Genomic DNA, 22678 nt, shown 5'->3' with positions numbered 1-22678 from the left:
TTTCTCACTGAGATTCTCTAAAAATCAAAATTATCATAGGGAAAAATATTAAGAATATTCAGGGCCTCTTGTCATTTTTTACATTGTCTTGAAAGTAAGTACTGTTGTTGTCAAATAAGAGAAACAGAAAAATATTTGTGAAGGATGCATTCTAACTTTAACATTAATTTAACATTAATCTGAAGCATCAGAAACATACATAAACCCAGATTTTAAGTTTCTCTACATTCTTTTTTTTTTTTTCAATGCAGTTTATTCAGGAACATTGAACAATCCTCGGAACCTGGGAAAGCCAGCCCACAGCTTAAATAGCCTCTGGGTAGCCAACCCAGGCGTGCCACGGGGGCAATGCAGATAGGTCCACATACATGGAAGCAAGCCAGATCCTCAGCCTTAGCCAAATGTGGAGTTGTTCGTGACAGAGAGCACTCACCATCGGGAAGGTGGAAGGCGGAAACCAGATCCATCTTTAAGGCATAGCATTCCGCAGCTCTCTACAATTCCCCCTTTTTGTTTTAGACGCATCAGGCAAGAGTAGAGGTCTGATCTCTGATATTAGAAATAAATTGGGACTTTGTACAGATGTTCATTTAGGTGTCATCCACCCAAAGAGCATCAGACCCGTCCAATACCTTTTTCTCAGAGGCGGGACCTGGGGCATCAACCCGCATGCAATCAGACATGCTCTTCTCTGGGTCCAAAGCGGCTAACCCTGAGTGCAGTGCTTAGCCTCGCATCCTGAGCATATCATTTTAGCTTTTTATGGTATCCAACCATGCTTGGGGAGAATGTCCTGCTTCAATGGCTGTAAAGGCCTGAATGATCATGGCTGCATCACACTGTTGTGAGACTCTAATCTTGCATATATACGACAGGCAAACCAAGGAGACCAACACCAGAAGGCCTGCTAACACTCCCATGCCCGCCCATTCCTTCAGATGATTCATGGCTGCAGCAATCCATGTTGATAATCCTGTGGCTAGTCCTGCGTCCACTCTGGTAGAATTTACTGTGACAATGGCCATTCTCAGCTGCTCCATCATAGTATCGAATTCTCCAGTCCAATTACCTAAAATATAGCTAGACAATTGTTTAGACAGATTTGCAGCACAGGGAAAGTTCTCATGTTGTATACTAGTGACACAAAGTCCAGCATACTTTCATTGACAGCCAGGTTGAGCGATTTGCCATAGGGTATCAATTTGCTCCTGCAAGAGGTCAATCCTCTGATTGAACACCATCAAGCTTCCTTTTAGTTGAGCATTAATTCTTTTATGTACAACTAAGGCATGAGCTACATTGGCTAAATGATTATTCAGGGTCTGAGCAGTCTGCCCAGTATGACTCATGGCTAATGCCCTGGTGGTAGCTCCAACAGCCGTCAATGAGATGGTAGTAACAATGGTGGCTGTAGTTCCAAGATCCCTTTTCTGTCTGAAGAGAGTCATAGCGTGAGGGGCATCAATGGGCATAGGCACCCAGTGAGGCATGCGAGTAACCAGGGCATACCTAACTTTACTAGCATTCCAGCATTGGGCAAAAGAGCAAGTATCATTACCACAATTACTTGGCTCTATCTGGCTAATAATGAATAAAAATGGGGGATATAAACAAACAGGCGTGAGCTTATAGGAAATATTATGAGAAGCCTTAACCCCTCGTTGGAACATCCTGTGTCAGTTCTAGACCTAGCAGTGGTGGTGTCCGAGGTCTGAGTAGGTTCAGGAGACCATTGCCCCCAGGGGCGAGACGTGCTCCATGCCAATTGACCAACTCCATGTTTTCCTCCAATTTTGAAAGTCATTTAAGGTTCTTAAATTATTTTTTCCCTTTTTTCTTAAATTTTTCATCAATTACACTTTATTCATTCTTCATCCCCCCATAAGCCCCTCCCTCCTCCCCTCCTAATCCCACCCTCCCTCCTCCCTCTGCTTGCATGCCACTCCCCAAGTTCACTAATAGGGGAGGTTTTCCTCTCCTTTCTGATCTTAGTCTGTCAGTTCACATAAAAAGTGGCTGTATTATCCTCTACTGTGGCCTGGTAAGGCTGCTCCCCCCCCACCAGAGGGAGGTGATCAAAGAGCAGGCCAATCAGAGTATGTCAGAGGCAGTCCCTCTTCACATTACTATGTAACCCAATTGGACTCTGAACTGCCCTGGGCTATATCTGTGCAGGGGTTCTAGGTTATCTCCATGAATAGTCCTTGGTTGGAGTATGAGTCTCTGGGAAGTTCCCTATGTTCAAATTTTCTTGTTCTGTTGCTCTCCTTGTGGAGACCCTGTCCTCTCCAGCTCTTACTATTTCCCAGTTCTTACCTAAAATTCCGTTCACTCTGTCCAACAGTTGCCCATCAGGCTCAGCATCTGCTTTGATAGTCTGAAGGGCAGAGGCTTTCAGAGGCCCTCTGTGGTAGGTTCCTAGGTTGTTTCCTGTTTTCTTCTTCTTCTGATGTCCATCCTCTTTGCCTTTCTGGATGGGGATTGGACATTTTAGTTAGGGTCCTCTCTCTTGCTTAGTTTCTTTAGATGCACAGGTTTTAGTGGGTTTGTCCTATGTTGTATGTCTATATGAGTGAGTATATACCATGTGTGTCTTTTTGCTTCTGAGACAACTCACTCAGGATGATCCTTTCCAGATCCCACCATTTACCTGCGAATTTCATGATTTCCTTATTTTTCATTGCTGAGTAATATTCCATTGTGTAGATGTACCACAATTTCTGCATCCATTCTTCAATTGAGGGGCATCTGGGTTGTTTCCAGCTTCTGGCTATTACAAATAAAGCTGCTACAAACATGGTTGAGCAAATGTCCTTTTTGTGTACTTGAGCCTCTTTTGGATATATGCCCAGTAGTGGTATGGCTGGATCTTGAGGAAGCGCTATTCCTAGTTGTCTGAGAAAGCGCCAGATTGATTTCCAGAGTGGTTGTACAAGTTTACATTCCCACCAGCAGTGGAGAAGGGTTCCCCTTTCTCCACAACCTCTCCAGCATGTGTTGTCACTTGAGTTTTTGATCTTGGCCATTCTCATGGGTGTAAGGTGAAATCTCAGGGTTGTTTTGATTTGCATTTCCCTAATGGCTAATGAGGTTGAGCATTTGTTTAAGTGCTTCTCTGCCATTCGGTATTCCTCTACAGAGAATTCTCTGTTTAGCTCTGTTCCCCATTTTTTAAGTGGATTACTTGGTTTGCTGCTTTTCAGCTTCTTTAGTTCTTTATATATACTGGATATGAGTCCTCTGTCAGATAAAGGGTTGGTGAAGATTCTTTCCCAATCTGTAGGTGGTCGCTTTGTTTTGATGACGGTGTCCTTTGCTTTACAGAAGCTTTTCAGTTTCATGAGGTCCCATTTATTGGTTGTTGCTCTTAGAGCCTGTGCTGTTGGTGTTCTGTTCAGGAAGTTTCCCCCTGTACCAATGAGTTCTAGGGTATTTCCCACTTTTTTTTCAAGCCGATTTAATGTGTCTGGTTTTATGTTGAGGTCTTTGATCCACTTGGACTTCAGTTTTGTGCAGAGTGACAAGTATGGATCTATTTTCATTTTTCTACATGTAGACATCCAGTTAGACCAGCACCATTTGTTGAAGATGCTATCTTTTTTCCATTGTATGGTTTTGGCGTCTTTGTCAAAGATCAGGTGTCCATAAGTGTGTGGGTTTATTTCTGGGTCCTCTGTTCAGTTCCATTGATCCAACATTCTGTTTCTATGCCAGTACCATGCAGTTTTTAAAACTGTTGCTCTATAGTACAACTTAAGATCAGGGATGGAGATACCTCCAGAAGATCTTTTATTGTAGAGGATTGTTTTAGCAATTCTGGGTTTCTTGTTATTCCATAAGAAGTTGAGAATTTTCCTTTCCAGGTCTGTAAAGAATTGTGTTGGTAATTTGATGGGAATTGCATTGAATCTGTAGATTGCTTTTTTTAAGATGGCCATTTTTACTATGTTAATCCTACCAAGCCATGAGCATGGGAGATCTTTCCATCTTCTCATATCTTCTTCTAATTCTTTCTTCAGAGATTTGAAATTTTTTTCATACAAGTCTTTGACTTCCTTGGTTAGGGTTACTCCGAGGTACCTTATGTCATTTGTGGCTATTGTGAAGGGTGTTGTTTCCTTAATTTCTTTCTCAGCCCTTTTGTCTTTTGTATTCAGGAGGGCTACTGATTTTTTGAGTTAATTTTGTATCCTGCCACTTTGCTGAAGGTGTTTATCAGCTGTAGGAGTTCCCTGGTAGAGTTTTTGGGGTCACTCACGTATACTATCATATCATCTGCAAATAGTGATAATTTGACTTCTTCCTTTCCAATTTGTATCCCCTTGATCTCCTTCAACTGTCTTATTGCTCTAGCAAGGTCTTCCAACACTATGTTGAAGAGATATGGAGAGAGTGGGCAGCCTTGTCTTGTCTCTGATTTCAGTGGGATTGCTTTAAGTTTCTCTCCATTCAGTTTGATGTTGGCTATAGGCTTGCTGTATATCGCCTTTACTATGTTTAGATATGTGCCTTGTATCCCTGATCTCTCCAATACTTTGAACATGAATGGATGTTGGATTTTGTCAAAGGCTTTTTCAGCATCTAGGGAGATTATCATGTGGTTTTTTTCTTTCAGTTTGTTAATATGGTGGATCACATTGATGGATTTCCGTATATTGAACCACCCCTGCATACCTGGGATGAAGCCTACTTGATCATAGTGGATAATATCTTTGATGTGTTCTTGGATTCGGTTTGCAAGTATTTTTGCATCAATGTTCATAAGGGAGATTGGCCGGAAATTCTCTTTCTTTGTTGAGTCTTTGTGAGGTTTAGGTACCAAGGTGACTGTGGCTCCATAGAATGAATTTGGTAATATTCCTTCTGTTTCTATTTTGTGGAATAGTTTGAAGAGAATTGGTGTTAGCTCTTCTTTGAAGGTCTGGTAGAATTCTGCGCTGAAGCCATCTGGTCCTGGGCTTTTTTTGGATGGGAGACTTTTGATGACCGCTTCTATTTCTTTGGGGGATATAGGTCTATTTAGTTGATTTACCTGGTCCTGGTTCAGCTTTGGTAAGTCAAATCGATCAAGAAAATTGTCCATTTCATTTAGATTTTCAAATTTTGTGGCATATAGACTTTTGAAGTAAGTCCTAATGATTGTTTGGATTTCCTCAGTGTCTGTAGTTATATCCCCCTTTTCATTTCTGATTTTGTTGATTTGGGTGGTGTCTCTCTGCCTTTTAGTTAGCCTGGCTAAGGGTTTGTGGATCTTGTTGATTTTCTCAAAGAACCAGCTCTTGGTTTCATTGATTCTTTGAATTGTTTTATTTGTTTCCAATTGATTGATTTCAGCCCTGAGTTTGATTATTTCCAGCCGTCTACTCCTTCTTGGTGTGTCTGCTTCTTCTTTTTCTAGGGTTTTTAAGTGAGCCATTAGGGTGCTTGAATGAGCTGTCTCGAATTTCTTCTTGAAGGCACTTAGTGCTATGAACTTTCCTCTTAGCACTGCTTTCATTGTGTCCCACAAGTTCGGGTATGTTGTGTCTTCATTTTCATTGATTTCTAGAAAGACTTTAATTTCTTTCTTTATTTCTTCCCTGACCCAGCTGTCATTTAGTAACAAGTTGTTCAGTTTCCATGTATGTGTAGGCTTTTTGTTATTTCTGTTATTGTTGAGGTCCAGCTTTATTCCATGGTGATCAGACAAGATACATGGGATTATTTCAATCTTCTTGTATCTGTTGAGGCTCGCTTTGTGACCCACTATGTGGTCTATTTTGGAGAAGGTTCCATGAGGTGCTGAGAAGAAGGTAAATTCTTTTGTGTTTGGGTGTAAAGTTCTGTAAATGTCTGTTAGGTCCATTTGATTCATGACCTCTGTCAGAGACATTGTTTCTTTGTTTAATTTCTGTTTGGTTGACCTGTCCTTTGTTGAGAGTGGGGTGTTGAAGTCTCCCACTATTAATGTGTGTGGATCTATATGTGCTTTAAATTTTATCAATGTTTCTTTCACAAATGTGGGTGCCCTTGTATTTGGGGCATAGATGTTCAGGATTGTGATGTCTTCCTGGTGGAATTTTCCCTTGATGAGTATGAAGTGTCCTTCCCCATCTCTTTTGATTAATTTTGGTTGAAAGTCTATTTTATCAGATATTAGAATGGCTACTCCTGCTTGCTTCTTGGGTCCGTTTGCTTGGAAAGTCGTCTTCCAACCCTTTACCCTCAGGTAATGTCTATCTTTGTGTCTGAGGTGTGTTTCTTGTATGCAACAGATTGCTGGGTTTTGTTTACGTATCCATTCTGTTAATCTGTGTCTTTTTATTGGAGAGTTGAGTCCATTGATGTTGAGAGAGATTAATGACCAGTGGCTGTTAGATCTCTTGATTTTGATGTTGGCTGTGGTCATCAGGTTGTGTGCTTGGTTGCTTTTTGTTTTACTGAAGTGAGGTTATTTATTTCCTGTGTTTTCTTGAATGTAGCTAGCTTTCTTGGGTTGTATTTTCCCTACCAGTGTCTTCTGTAATGCTGGATTTGTTTGTAGGTATTGTTGAAATTTGTTTTTGTCATTGAATATCTTGTTTTCTCCATCTATGAGGACTGAGAGTTTTGCTGGGTATAGTAGCCTGGGCTGACATCTGTGTTCTCTTAGGGTCTGCATGATATCTGTCCAGGCTCTTCTGGCTTTCATAGTCTCTATTGAAAAGTCAGGTGTGATTCTAATGGGTTTGCCATTATATGTTACTTGGCCTTTTTCCCTTGCAGCTTTTAGTATTTTTTCTTTGTTCTGTATACTTACTGTTTTGATTATTATGTGGCGGGAAGATTTTCTTTTCTGGTCAAATTTGCTGGGTGTTCTGTAGGCCTCATGTATTCTAATTGGCCTCTCCTTTAGCTTGGGGAAATTTTCTTCAATGATTTTGTTGAAAATATTTTCCGGGCCTTGGAGAAGGGAGTCTTCTTTTTCCTCTATACCTATTATTCTTAGATTTTGTCTTTTCATATTGTCTTGCATTTCTTGGACGGTCTTTGTCAGGAATTTTTCAGATTTAACATTTTCTTTGACAGATACATCGATTTCTTCCATTGTATCTTCTACACCTGAGATTCTTTCTTCCATCTCTTGTAGTCTGTTGGTTATGCTTACCTCTGTAGTTCCTGTTTTCTTCCCTAGATTCTTCCTTTCCATTATTTCTTCCATTTGTGTTTTCTTTAATTTTTCCAATTCTATCTTCAGGTCTTGAGTTGTTTTGTTTACTTCCTTCACCTGTCTGATTGTACTTTCCTGTTTTTCTTTTAGTTCCTTCAACTCTGTTTCTTTCATTTCATTCAGTGTTTTAAGCATTTCCTTTCTAAAGGCCATAAACTGTTTGGCTGCAGCTTCCTCTATTTCTTTACGGATGGCAATATTCTGTTTGAGTTTATCTTCCTCTATGTCGTTACGAATCTTATTTGTTTCCTCTGTTATCATCTTCATGAGCATACTTGTTAGGTCATCTTCTTGGATTTCAGTTATGGTGAGGTGTCCAGGGCTACTTGCCCCTGGGTAACTGGGTTCTGGAGATGCCATATTGCTCTGTCTTTTGTTGCTTGAGCTTTTACGCTGGCCTCTACCCATTGTGTTATCTTAGGAGTTTGGGGTTATTTTCTGGTGGTTCCTGGGGATCCTGTGGTGGAGAGAATCCCCTTTGCAGAAAGCTGGATTTTCCTGAAGGATGTCTTCTCAGCTTTTTGGGTATAGTCCCTGGATGGCTGGTGTTTTTTCAGGAGTTGCTCACCTCAGGGATATAGACCTGAGTGGTAACTGTGGTCTTTGTTAGTCGAGAGGGTTCTCCTCTCACCCAGGGAAGTCCTGAGGGCAGCTGCCCTGTTTCTGGGTTTCTTGTTGCAAATTTAATGATCAGCTGTTGTGACCCAGTTGGACATCAGGCGCACCTCAACTGTTTGTGCTTGTGTCTGGAGCACAGCTGAGTGCTGGCGCCTCGGCCCCACTAGACTGCTAGACTTTTTCTAGGGAAGGATTGGGTGATTTAGATCAGTACAGTTTCCTTCCTTCCCATTGGATTCTCTGGAGACAGGGACTCCTAGTGTCATTTTTTGCCCTGGTGCACACTGCTCAGTGTCCGCCAGCTGGCTGGCCACAGAAATTTGCCTGTGCCTGGAGCACAGCTATGTGATGGCGGCTCAGTCTCTGCCAGCTGTCTGGTGTGCAGAAACTGCCTGTGTCTGCCTTTGTGGCTTTTGGGAGTCTGAGTGGCTCCCTAAGCTGGGTAATTTTCCGGGGACCTTTTCAGGTTGGGGGTGAGCTGAGTGCTCTGAGATCAGACCCGCCGTTTCTATCTCTGGCGGCGAATCAGGCGCGCAGGCAGGCAGGGCTCTGTGCCGGAACCTGGGTCCCCGGCTCTGGCTCCGGGCTGGCTCCTGGGGTGCCCGTGGAACCCGCCCGAGTCTTTTCCAGGGGATGTCTGGGTGACCTAAGGCCGGTCCCAATCGTTTCCTGTACCCTGGGGTTATCTCTCGACTGAAAATTCCAGTCTCTGATAGTGTGGTGCCCAAGGTTCAGTCTGGGACCGTGACCAGAGACACTGGCTTGTGGCTCTGGGCTGGGACTGGGGCTGGAGGCCGGCAGCCAAGCGTCTGGTGGAACCGGGATCTCTTCCGCGGTTTAGCCGGGTGAGTTAAAAGCTGATTGAATCCCCCACTATGGGGTATCCTCTCACCTGGGAAACACAATGACTGTGTTTTATGGCCGAGAGTTCTGATTGCTGTTCACTGTGCTGATCCTGCTGTGCTGCTGCTCAGAATGAGAGTCCTCCTGGCGCCGCCATCTTGCCCCTCCCCGAGTTTACTCCCTTTTAACATTCTTCTCCATCCCTGCCAATGGAGCAACAGTTCTACTTCAGGATTCCTGGGATGGCACCACAAAAGTAGGCTGTCCTTGAAAGACCTTCACATACCACACCAGAAGCTAATGCATGGATGCATGAGTGCAAGACACATAGGATATGTGTGTGTGAGTTCAGGACATGGAATGTGTGAGTGCAGGACACATGAGCTACTTCTCCCTGGAGTGGTCTTCATGAGGCCTGTGCCCAACTTGCTCTTCCTGGCCACCTCCGATTGCTGTATTGGGTAATAACATTTATCACACTATGCTGTGAAGGGCTGTTTCCTTCTGCCTTTGCCCTGGAAGTCCTTTGAGCATGAAAACTTGTATAGTACACTCTTTGGAACATGGCAATTTGCTGGCTAATCATGAAGATGAAAGGGAATGAACAGGAGTCTTCCTATACACGTAGAAGTCAAATGTGTAAGAATTAATTGTGTTTGGGCTGGCAACAAACTGGAGATAATGCAGTAGAATGCTGCTGCAACAGTGTAGACAAAGCTTGGAAAGGGCAAGGACAGGACCAGTAAGATGATGAATGGGATGCCCAGGGAGGAGATGAAGAAAAAGACTACTAAGGGTTTGGTGCAATTTTAGACATTTAGAAAAAATTAAACTTAGAAACCCTTGAGTTTCTATATTTCTTGTTATGCAAGTACCTCTGAATAATTGGAACTTGTTTGAGCTTATATGAAATGTTCTCATATGCAAAAAAATTTATATGGAAGACAGAACAATGCTCCATCCCTCAAGAATCCATATCCTAATCCTTCAGCCAGTGAGCATGTTAAGCTACATGACAGGGAACTAAGGCCATGGATGAGATTATGGCTGCTAACCAGTAGGTTTGACATAAAGAGGTTGGTCTTATTGCCCAGGTGGTCCAGAGTGGGAAAAGAACGTAACCATAGAGACACCAGTGTGAGAAGAACTTGGAACATCAACTAAAAGTGCAGAAAGTGGTCATGAGTCTAGAATCTGGGAAAGGTAATAAAGAGATTTCAGAAAAAAATACAAACAAACAAAAACAAAAACAAACAAACAAACAAAAAATAACACAGCCTTACAGCAACTTTGATTTTAACCTAATGGTATCTTTAGTCCTTCAGAATTGTCAGGTGAATTTGGACTCTGTCAGGCTCCTCTTCAGGACAGTTTGTAACAGTAGCAACAGAACCTCATATAATGTTCCTTGTGGGAATCTTGGCTTCAGTATACTGCTGGCTAGCTTGATAGTAAACTGTGTAAGAGATGGTTGTTGAAGGGTTGACCATTTATACCAAAGGCCCTTCATCTGCCATTTATGCTGGGCAGAAAATAGGACATAGTCATTCTGGACCCTATTGGTTTCCTTTTCTTTCCTAATCATAACACTGCCCTCTTGATTCAGGAAGATTTGATAACAGAGATGTCAACCAGCTACTGGACAGAGTTGAGGGGGGCAGGGACTCTTTGTAAGAAGATCCTAGATTATTCCCACTTCCAGGCTATCCAAAGGCAAAGCAAACAGCTCAGTGGGGAAAAGAATACCAGTGCCTTTTATGTGCCAGGTATGCTTTAAATCCATTTCCTTACTTCACACTCTTATCAGCCAAGGCACCACTGTCCATCTCACACACTGAAAAATCACAACTTTAATAGAAGAGAGATGAAGCTGTGATACAAACTAATTTCTTTGGGAATGAGTCTCAGATGGGCTTCCTGAGACTGTTACCAATCCGTGATCTTTAAGAGCATTCCCCATCAGAGGATGGGGACACTCCCCTTTTCTGCCTACAGTGTGCAGCTGTGTTCACCTTGTGTGCTGCAGTATTCTCAGTGGTGATGGAGGCTGTGAGGACTTCTCGGCCTACCTGGCCCCAGGTGTGACAAGCTTAAGTGTGCTTCCTCACCGCTACCCAGCCCCAGAGTGGCGAGGATACATTTCACTCTTTCTCTTGTTACTGTGACTCTGCCTGAGAAGGTGGGTTGCCAAATGTTTTCTGAGGGAAGACACAAATTAGGGAAACATGGTAAAAGAGCTAAAGAGAATAGAAGGGGGACAGGGATGAAGAGGTGTGTAACATGATCAGAGATGTGCTGTAGGGAGGCTGAGCAGGAGGCAGCATGAGGCAGTGTGATGAAGAGGCCTGGAAGGCCAGGAAGGTCATCCCAGAAAGACAGTCCATAAAGGAGACAAAGTATGGTTTCATTTGTAAATCCTCATTACCAATCAAAGTGTGTAGAAACAGGGGCTCCAAAGCTATGCGGCTTACCCAGGGGTACAGGAATGACAAATACAATCAGTTGTCAAAGTACTGACAACCATGCAAAATCATTTAAACAGTCCATGACACTGGGTCCAGTTAGAAGGTTAAGAGCAGGGTTGAGTTAAACAAGGAGCTGGTTGTACAGATGAGGATGCTGCACTCTGGGTGTACAGTCTGGGCAGACATCCCTCTGAGGCCTGCACAGCAGCAGCAACAGCTGCTCTGCCCTGCACCCAGCTGCTACCAGCTATTCTGTCCCACCATCGCCCTTTACTGGCAAAACTTAATTATCTCTAGAGAAGAGAAACATCCTCTCACCATCCCCATTCACACGCCTATCCCCACTCCTAACTCAGCCTTAAGTCAAAGCAGTTTCTACAGGATGGATAAGAAGGTATTAAAAAAAATCAGCCAAATTTACCCAGCAACACAAGGATCACTCAATATATCATCTGAATAGTAGTCTCCTGTTGAATAATGGGTCAGAAGAGTTTGGAATTCCACACAGGACAAACTCATTGTACTGAAAGCCCAAGGTATACCATGGAAGTGACAAGTACATAGATCACCCTCTGTCTTCTCTGCAGAGGACACAGCCCTGCAAACCACCAGCTCACACTAATCCCCAGGTAGCTGGGCTGTCCTCCCTGTGATCTCAACCAGCCTCCTTCCAAAATGCTCCCCACAACACACACACAAACCTTCAATGATTTAACATTATTGTTCTCAAGCTATCTAGCAGGAGACCACATCAAAGCCACAAACCACTTTGGGGTTATTTGAGTTGTTGGAAGAAATATGGAGAGTGGAAAGATGCACCTGTCTAATACCATAAGACCTGCTAGCCTGGGTTAGTTCATGACTGCATATGAGATCACACTACATTTTTCCATGACATAGCATCTTTCCCTAGCTGTCTTCTTAGTGGTTGTTGTGGTTAAAAGTAAGTTCCCGGTCTGGAGAGATGACTCTGGGAGTGAGAGCCCTCAATTTGCAAGACTGAGAGCCTGAGTTCAAATGTCTACAACCTGCTATGGCTTGTGCACATAGAACTCAGCAGTGTAGGACCCAGAGGCAAAAGGATAGTTGGGACTAGGCTACAAGCCTACCTCCAAGTTTAATGAGATACCCTTTTCCAAATAATAAGACTACGTAGCAAGTTGGAAGCCAGCCTGAGTGAGTTATAAGATATCCTATCTAAAAGAAACCAAAATCAATCAAAGTTAGTTTTTGTTGCTATATTTTAATAATTATTGGCATAAGCCTTATTTTTTCTTTTTTTGTGTGTTTGCTTGTTTGTTTGTTTGAGACAGGGTTTCTCTGTGTAGCCCAGTCTTTCCTTACACACTGTGTATACCAGGCTGTTCTCAATCTCACAGAAATCCACCTAGCCCTGCCCTTGCCCCTGCCTCTGCCTTGCTGAATGCTGGGAATATAGGTCTGCATCACCCTGTCTGGCAGCCTTAGCATTTTTAATAAAAGACTTTTATAATCAGTTATCCTATTAACTGGAGTGCTTCTGTAACCTTCCAGTGCAGCCATCCTAGAGTATGCAGCCTTGCTTTGCCCAGAAAACTTGAGATGAAACCAAGATCAAATGCAAATGCCTTCCCAATTATGAAGGTGATGGCCAAAACTGCAAGGGTGAGTGGATCACACCCTATTTGCCTTTCTGTGAAGCTCAGTAAGAAATTACAAAGCTCCAGGTAAAAAGCTTAGAAATCTTGGAATCGTGGCAGATCCCCTTCCATTATCTAGCTAATACAAAGATTTCATAGGCAATTACAGTTTCTGTCTTTCCTGTGTGAATCTGTGTTGGCAGAGCAGGGTGATCAGACAGCCTAAGAAGATGCATTCTTTCTGAACACTGTCCAACTGCTTTGATGTCTGTAATGCATTTGGGCCACTGCTGCCTGGTGTTTCCTTTCTCTCTCCTTCATCTCTGAGAATGCTAACAACCTCTTGTCTCACCTTCTGTCAAGCTAACAACCCATGTTTAAAAATCATCTGCCACCCTCATTAAAGCTGTTCCTACCTGGGACCAAATTGGCACAGTTTTGCATGCCAAGAAGGCTACCAAGGGGATGGTCAGGTGTGTCTGCCAGTAGATCCCTGCCAGACAAACTGTGGAAACTGGCCTACAAAATCTATGGGGTGAAAATAAGATGGGCCTGGACAGGTGAGCTAATGGAACTGATGTGTCCAGAAATGGGGGAGGATGTCAGGTAACTCAGACCACTCCATGTGTGTCTTTCAGGTCTTCAGTTCTGATCGCACGTGCATGTATTCAGTTTGGTCTTCCTTGCTAGGCAGTTCTTGTTGTGCTCAAGACTTGATTGCAGGGCTTTTCTACCCTATGCTCCCACTAAACTCATACCTTCCCAGACCCTGAATCAGAACTTAACTGCCCTGTGTTTTCTCCTGTCCCCATCCCATGTGCTGATTGACAATATATGGACAGAATTCTAAATTAGACTAGATTAGTTTGCCTGGAGTCATCTGAATGCACTCAACATCCACCTTCAGGTCCCCATTCTCAGTAAAGCCTTTTTTTAGATTAATGGGAATCTTTGGAGTCCCAAAGGATGGGAATTGAGCAAAAGTCAGCAGAATTACAGGTTTTAGGGACTGAGGGTGGCCTGGGAGAGACATGAATTATATTATGATTTGGAATGACAAAAACTTGCCCTGGCCTGGAGAACTTTACTGAGGAGACCTGCTGAAAGAGCCCTTACCAAGTGTTTAGTGGATGCTGACTGTGCTCATGGCCATGGGGAGGATTGTTGCACAGGATAAAGGAAAAGCTCAGTGTGTACCCCAAGCCCCTGTGGTTCACCTGGTGGGACTGTTCTCAAATTCTGCAGAGAATCAAGTCTGTCTTCCTTCTGAGGAGTAAATGTATCATACAAAATTCTCCAATTACTGAGCCAGCATTGCCTAAAAATTCAAAGGAATAAAAAGTCTCTTCCTCGATTTTCTCTGTGAGAAAATCCATGGTATGTCATGAGTATCCGAACTTGGAAATAACACTTAAAATGCTATTTGTGGCTTTACTGTAACAATGCCCACACCTCAAGGCAGATTTTGAAGGTTTAGGAATCCTCATTCTTTGTTTGATTTGTTTTGTTTTTCATAGAAGCATGGCAATTGCATCCCTGTACAACAAGACTTTTAATCTTGGTGTTGTATTGAATTGCATCATTCTTTGTTGGGTTAGGTTCATCATATCATTCTTCATCTCTAACTTCTTGTGACAATGAAAAGTTCCTCTAGACATTGTCCAGGGCTCTTCCTCCACTGAAAATGAATGAAAACTCCTCTGTATTCTAGAGGAATTGTGGCTCCCATTTGAAGGCCAGCCTCCACTGCCCTATCAATTGTCTAAATGGAATTATGTGTGAGGTTAAGATTCAGGAAACAAACAAAAAAAAGTACACATTCAAACTTTGCATACAAGGGATATGAGCTTTCCAATAGGGAAGATATACAATCACAATTTCAACTTCTGGAAACTTTGACAAGTGTTTTCTGTAAGCCTACACTTCAGTCCTGCTTAGTGTTGGCTTTTGTGGGAGAATATATGTATGGATTTAAAAATATCAGCTGCTGAGACTAACTGGGGTCCAATTTGGTTTTCTCTATATATCTCATTGTCTCTTTGTGAGTGTAAAGAACATTACCAAAACTTTGTACCTGGAGTGGGGTGCAGTATGACCAACATCTGTGAATCAAACAGCCCATGTCATAAGAATGCAAACTGCAGCATAGTCACACCAGACAAAGCCTTCTCATTTTTCTCAGTAAGTCTTCTCAGTCTCCCTAGATGTTTCTCAGATGGTGAAAATGGGAACCTGTCAATGTGGTAAGCTCCTTGAATGAGAGAAATCATTTCTCAATCATCCCTATATCCACTCCATCCCAGGTAGTGGCAGCAAGGAGTGTTCCATAGATCTGTTTAATCAATGAGTCAATAGGTATTTCCTCCCTGATGACTATGAGAATATTCTGAGCATTAACTAGGCCAAATATTGGGGCTTAGCAGACAGAACCCAAAAGGAAACCTCTGGCCTGGGAAAACAAATGGCTGTTGGGAATGCAGGAGTTAGACCACTAAAGCACACTTCTGTTTCTGCATTCCTGGGCCAGTGCTTGTGGATGAGACAGAATAAGACTTCGGAAAATGACTAAGCATGAAAGGTATTTCATGGAAGCCAAGTTTCAGAAGATGTTTGCCATGAGTGAAAATATTTCTGTGTAATTTCCCAAGGCAGGGCAACCCTCATTGTATGAGGGGAATGATGAGTCAAGTTTAAAGACCTGAGGTAAGCTAGGCATGGAGGCAAGTGCCTTTAATCCCAACACTTGGCAGTCAGAGACAGGCAGATCTCCATCAGTTTGAGGCCAGCCTTGTGTATATAGCAATTTCCAAGGCTGCCAGGGTGACTTAATAAGATCATGTCTCAAAGGGGGGAGAAAGGGAATTTGAGGAAGGAAGGAAGGAAGGAGAAAGACTTGATGTTAAGTCATGACTCTTGTACTTACCCTGCTGGCCCTGGGAAAGAGAGACTGCCTATCTATGTTCAGAAAAAAGATGTCTGCTCCATAGAGCCACCATGGCAATATGAGAAAATATTTTTGTGCAGACTTTGAGCAAGGATGTTATGTTTTCATCAGGGATTGAACAGAAGCTAGAACCTGTATTCTTAAATCTCAGACCTTCCCTACTCCACTTACTTTTCATTGGCTCCACCTTTGTGAAATACTTTTGCCTCTTTTGTGAGCTTAAAATCATGATTACATTGAACCAAGCATCACAAAACAGTTTCTTCACTTTCAGAGGCCAGCCACTTCAGCTTTCTCAGGGCTGGTCCTTTATAACTGGGCCTTTGTGTGCAGCTTTTTCTCCCAGATGAATTATCATCACATTCTATAGATAAATACCCTAGGTGTGGGTGAAGGATCAGGCTTGGGTATCAGGATACTAGTGCTTACATCTTAACTCCACCACTTAGTCTCCAGGACTGCTGGCTATTAAGCCACAAAGTGGGGAGAATTGTATCTCCTGTTGGGGCTGTGCTGAGGACCAAATGAAATTACCTTTATCTCTCCATGAGCGGTGTTACACAGAAATAACACACACCAAGTAACTACAGCCATCAGTTTAGGTACATAGGCCCTCTAGACATATGTGAACACTTGCACACCTCTTCTTCAGAGTCCAGGGAAGCAGAGAGGTCATTTCACCACCCTGCTAGAAAGTCTGAGCAGAGTGCCTCATATCATCTCGCTCCTTCATGTACAGAAAGACAAAAATATAAAATCAGAATAACACAATGCCATAAGCTTCATCCAAACTTGTGTCTAAGATGTTTAGTAGAACTATCAATAATTTTTAGGACCATGTATGCCATTTATAAACCTTCCTACTCTCCTCCTACCCAGAAAAACAAACAAACAAAAAAAAATCTTTACTTAAAAGAGGCCAAGATAGAACGTCTGGCTGGGTGAGATTGGTAAAAGGTGAAGCCATTGGCCCTTGGGCAATATACAATAGTTTATCTGAATTAAAGGATTCATTAGGTTTATGTCTCAACATAGCAGTTTTCTGTAGACTCTCAAACCAAAATCCAAAAGGCCACCCAATCACTAAGAAGACGCTAAAACATGGGCTCACCCAGTCCTCACTAGGGTGACCTGGAAGAAGACTAACCCCGACAATCTCCTCACCAACATGAGAGCAAGAGATCATCTAAGCCTTCCCATGAAGGGTCAAGGTACATTTTCACTCTAGACTCTATTTGTATTATTACTTTAAAAAGGATGAAATGGGGTTATTTCTGTAATGGGCATCACTTCCCATTATACCTCTTTGTAGGAAATACAGAGCCACACAGGAGAGACACTTTCTTTTATATAATTGACTTTGGCTGTAAAGATGCTGAGCCAGACTGAACTGGACTGAAAATTTGGAGTGAAAACAGTAAGTTCACATTCCAGCCACAGAAAGGTATAACAAACAGTGCTGAATGTTAAGGACATTCTGGATTGAGAGTCAGGTCCTTGATTATTTTAAAAGTGACGGGCGGTAGCAAGTGTTCTGAAGGCCCTTTCCCGAGAGCGTTGATCCATTGATGAGGCTTTATAACCTAACATGTCCCCAGCTCCTAAAATATATCACTCTGGAGATTAACATTTCAGCATGAGACTGTAAAGCTGGCACAACCCATCAGTCTCAAGCACCACTCTGTTCTATGTTATACTCAACTACATGCCTCCTACCTTCTCTTCCACTTAGAACAACCTCCAATATGTATGTACACCTGCTTCATCTGAGTAGGACACGCTGTGGTATTTACCCATCAGATTATGTCCCATAGGGTGAACAGTCTGAGGAAACCTAGAAAACCTTTTTAAAGAGAGTATTGTTGCTGTACAACTGTATCCCAGAATCCTCAAAGCTGAGGTAGGAGTCTAGCCTGGAGGACATAATGAGATCCTATTTAAACATGCATCAGTTGAATGCTTCCAGGGCTTGTGGTGGGCAGCAGGTACCCAATTCTTCTATATTAATTTGTAAGAGAAAAGGGTCAGAGGGTTGAAACATACTGCTAACAAGTTTCTCTTCTGAGGAAGTCACTTTGAGATTCAATGAAGGGTGGATGGGAGAACCGAACAGCAATGGTAGTGGATCTAGGAAAAACAACAGGACAGGAGCCTACCACAAAGGGCGTCTGAAAGGCCCTACCTAGCAGTGTATCAAAGCAGATATTAAGACTCATAACCAATCTTCAGTAGAGTGCAGGGAACCATAAGAAAGAAGGAGGACGTAATATGACCAGGAGAAGGAGGAGCTCCAAAAGGACCAAATATATCTGGAAACAGGGATCTTTTATGAGACTCTTTCTCCAACCAAGGACCATGTAAGGATATAACCTAGAACCTCTGCTTGGATGTAGCCCACAGTTGCACAGTATTCAAGTGGGTACCCTAATAAAAGGAATAGAGACTGTTTCTGACATGAACTCAACGGTGGTTCATGTCAACTTTTGACGTCCGAAACCCCCAAAAGAGGAGAAGCTCTGCTATACCACAGAGGAGGACTTTGCAGCCAGTCCTGAAAATACCTGATAAACTGGGATCAGATGAAAGGGGAGGAAGTCCTCCCATATCAGTGGACTTGGAAAGGGGCAAGGAGGAGATGATGGAGGGAGGGTGGGATTGGGAGGAAATGAGAGAGGGGAATACAGCAGGGATACAAAGTTAACAAACTGTAGCTAATATTAAAAAAAATAAAAAATGTCCAACAGAAAATAAAAATAAAAAAAAAAAAATAAACCAAAATGGTCACTGCTGCAATCCAGGCAACAGGGCTCAGAGAGGTTTGCCCCACTGATTTGAAAATAGATCTGTTTTCTTAGAGATGGTATTTATTTGTAGCTGGGTTCATAACAGAGTAGTTTAATCTGGAATATAGCCCTGACACATCTCATCTATGCTGTTGTGGGAACCATTCATCTGAACCTTCCTTAGCCTTTCAATCTGTAAGATTGTTCCCATCCTCATGTTTGGTTCCTATCCAGAATCACCATCCTACATGCTTTCTCAGTTTCCACTGTGAACTTTTCTGAAAACAGCAGTCAGCATTTCCTGATTCAGAGCTGAGGGTTAGATTTTCAGGAATTTCTCAAGCTTGTTGACAACACTGTTAGTAGTATGAAATTAGCCAAGGCACAAGGATAATGCACTGAGAGTGCCGAATGCTGTCAGTTGATACTTTCCTTCCTGGGCCTCAAGAGCTAGTTATCAGACTGTGACCAGCCTTGGCCAGCACATCTTTACCTCTTTTTCTTATGAGACTATTGAGGCAAATTTCTGAGGAGGCTTCCCTGAGGAAGGAGAAACCTCCACTTGGAAGGGAGAAAGCAGGGGCCACATACTATATGTGGAAGGTTTTGAGTCTTACCGGCCTGCAGGCTGCCTTTGAAGAATGTTCACTTCTTTTACTGTTACTGTGACAAAATACTCTTACAAAAGCAGCTTAAAGAAGGAGAGTGCACTTGGGTGAACAGTTTGGATGAATCATCCATTGTGTGAGAAAGTCACAAAACTAGGAGCTTTAGAGGCAGCTGCACCTGCATGTCAGGGAACAGAGTGACAATTGCTAGTATGCAGGAAGTAGAGAGAGAGAAGGATGAACAGTTGTTACATAGAGCAGAGAGTGATGATCCCTTGTTTCTGCCCACTCCCTTCTCCTTTTCGTTTACCCCAGAATCCTAATCCTGTGAATGGTGCCAACCATACTTAAAGTGGGTTTTTCCTCCTCAGTTAGTCTAATCTAGACCCTCACCCAGGCATGTTCATAGAGTTGTCTCCATGGTGATTCTACAGTTGACCACATTGGCTATCAACCTTAGACATGTGCAGCTATTCTTGAGTCTATATTTATAGCAAACACTACAAGTGATTCTGACATGGATGCTATCTGGACACACTTTGGAAGTTACTTCTAGAGAACATGCAAAGCTATCTAGTATTCATAAATGCACACATTCTATTATATAAACCCATCTAGAAAGGCAACGAGAGAAGCCAGGGTCTGAGATTGAGAGAGCACTGAGTCTGGTTCTCCAACCCTGTTCTTTCTTATTGTTCTCCTCAACTGTGAAATAAAGCCTTGGGCTGCATACTCTCAACTCAAGATCACTCCAAGGCCCTGAGAATGTGATTTACCCTCTCTACAGATGCATTTGCCAGAAAGGTTACTTGGGCAAAGGCCTAACATTCTTTGGAAACCTCCTGGAGAGACTCAGGGAATTAAATACTGAACCCAGAAGAATGTGGCAAGGAAGGCCTAGCTCTTTCATCTCCATCCTGGGTATGCAATTCCTTCCTTGAGGGCAGCACTCTTCCAGGCCAGGGCATCTGCAAGTTACAAATAGGCAGAAGAGGGCAGGCAAGGCTGGTGCATTTGAGCTAATCCTTGTAGGGACAGGCCAGTTGGGTGATGGGGAGGGGCAGAAGAGCTGTTTCCAAGGAGAAAGCTGTTTGGCAGGCACACTGGCAGTGCAAAGACTAGCAGGAAGTGAGCTGAGGATAAGGTCATAACATAAACATAGATTAACAGACTAGCTATGAGAACAAGAGTGACAGCCACTGGTGTAAAAGATTGTCCCTTTTTCCCTTGACTTCTTGTGTTTTTCAAGGAGGAATAAACATTGCAGAGAATGCTGAAAATTGATAATCCTGACAACCACATGGTGGTAGCCATGCCCAGCAGGGAAGGTGTCATTTGAATATTGGACCAAACCTGCTTGTGTGTATTTTTAGATATAAGCTACTAATTAACCCTTTCATAGTAACAGATCTTCTCTGTTCCTGAGGGAGTGTGTGATAACACAACATGCTCATTTGTTTCCAAATGCCTTCTACAAAACTGTCACCCCACAGCCCCTGAAGGACAAAATATTATAGCTGATCAGAGCACTGGGTAACTCCTCACCCAAACATGAACATTCAACAATAAGTAAGTAATTAAGAAAGTAAGTAAATACATACATACATACATACATACATACATACATACATACATAGAAAAAGCACAGACCTGACCAGACAGAAACCTTAATATACCAGCTTTTGTGTTAAAATTGGCAAAGTAAGCTGAAACAATTGCCCAGAAAGAACACAGGGAAGAAGAAAGTGTCCTTGCAGGCTATACTGAGTTCTCTGAATAACTTTAACTTTTGTGTGATGCTCCACTCTTTGCAAGACCTCCTAGGGAAATTCAAGCATTACACACATGGCTTGGGTGTGAAGACAGTCTTGCAGTAATTCATACCTTCACCTAAGAACTCTAAGCATGGTTAATGAGAATAGAAGGAGGTGTAAGTGTACTATGAAATACAGGCCACACACACACACACACACACACACACACACACTTTTGCACTCGTGCTCCTAGACAGAGTACTACTTACTTTTCACCTTTCCCATGCACCTGGCTCATACATGAGAGCATGGAACATGTACTAACCTTCTGGTATGCTCTGGGTAATGGAAACCAGCAGACCACATAACTTGCAAGGTCCAGGGCAGAATGCAAATGTGGGGTCCTTTGTTCAAATATTCTTCTTGTCATGAAGGCACAAATGGAAGAGTTGGTCTATCATGGACTCCTCTGAGCTACCCCTGGGTGGAAATTGCATCTGTACATGTAGAGATGAAACAGCTCAGCAAGCCAGGCACTTGATCAATGACTTTGGGACTTCCAGAGAGCTCTGTCACACCTTGCCCTTTAAGGACAGAGCACCTAGAAAGTCCCAGCTAGGTCTGCTGGGAAACTCCTAGAGAGTAATGGAAGATGTGTGGCATGCACATCACAGCACCATGTGCTCTTTGAGTGCCTCAATTTACCAGGAACAAAGGGAAGGGAGAAGGCATACAGGGACTAGGCCTGACTCAAGATCCACTGAGCAGTCTCAAAACCCATGCACCTCTGACCATGACATTTTCTTTATGTATTTGGACTTTTAAGACAAAACTTATGCCTGGCCACTGAGCAACCTGGGACCCTTCACTGTGCTGCTGTCCTCAGACAAGGGACTAAAAGTGGTTGATGTGAGAATCTAAGATGTCCTCTTCTAAGGGGCCAATATAAAAGGCCTTTGTAGGTAGTACCTTATTTAAAGTGAGAAACATTTATCACACTCAAGATAAGGATGTGGAGTGTCTCATTTGTTGTTCTATTTCTGTGAAGACAGAGGCAGCTTATAGTGGCCATCATGGCAGGGAGCATGGTGGCAGGCAGGGATGATGATGGAGCAATAGCAAAGGGCTTTCTTTTATCTTGACTCTCAGGCATCAGAGAAAGAGAGAGAGAGACTGGGTTTGGCATAAGCTTTTAATACTTCAAGTTTCACCCAACTGACATACTTTCTTCAACCTTCCTAAACAGTTCTACCAACTGGGAACCAAATATTCAAACATGTGAGCCAATGAGGCCACATTCCACTCCCTGGTCCCCAACAGGCTTGTAACCCTATCATAAGGCAAAACACATTCAATCCAACTTCAAAAGTCCCTGAAATCTCCACAGTCTTGACAGGTTAAACGTCCAAATCTCTTCTGAGACACAAGGAAATTGCTTATCTGAAACCCCCTGTAAAATCACAAAGTCCAGCAGAGAAATGGTGGAAAGGGGGCAAAGTGTGAAAATACAAGCAAATTCAACATCCTGGCTTAAACTACTCTTCCAGTCACCCATTCCTTTGATCCTTGTTGAGGTCATCATACTTCCCTCTCTTATGCTGGTTCCATGTCAGGTATGAAGCTCTCCTTTACAGGCATCCTGCATACTTGGGAACCAGACAGCAAACTTTGTGTAACCTTGAGTGAATTCCTGCATGCCTTGCCAGGTGGCACAGATGTTTTCTTACTGTGAAAAAAAGAAATGCTTGTACGCTTTGCTTTATAAGTGCTGTTTGCAAGTTCAATAAACTGAGACTTGATCAGGAATCTGTCTTCTTTCCATCCTTCAAGACTCTGTCCCCCAATTTCCACTCCC

General features: G+C 42.8%; 1 pseudogene; it reads left to right on the top strand.

Moving 5' to 3' along the window:
- The window catches only part of LOC110542421 (stabilin-2-like), a 52673-nt pseudogene that overhangs the window by 18686 nt on the left and 11309 nt on the right, over window positions 1-22678 (top strand).

The sequence above is a fragment of the Meriones unguiculatus genome, assembly GCF_030254825.1.
Source record: "Meriones unguiculatus strain TT.TT164.6M chromosome Y unlocalized genomic scaffold, Bangor_MerUng_6.1 ChrY_unordered_Scaffold_35, whole genome shotgun sequence".
NCBI lineage: Eukaryota > Metazoa > Chordata > Mammalia > Rodentia > Muridae > Meriones > Meriones unguiculatus.
Note: the sequence above shows the minus strand (reverse complement) of the source record. Positions and strands in the feature narration are given on the sequence as shown.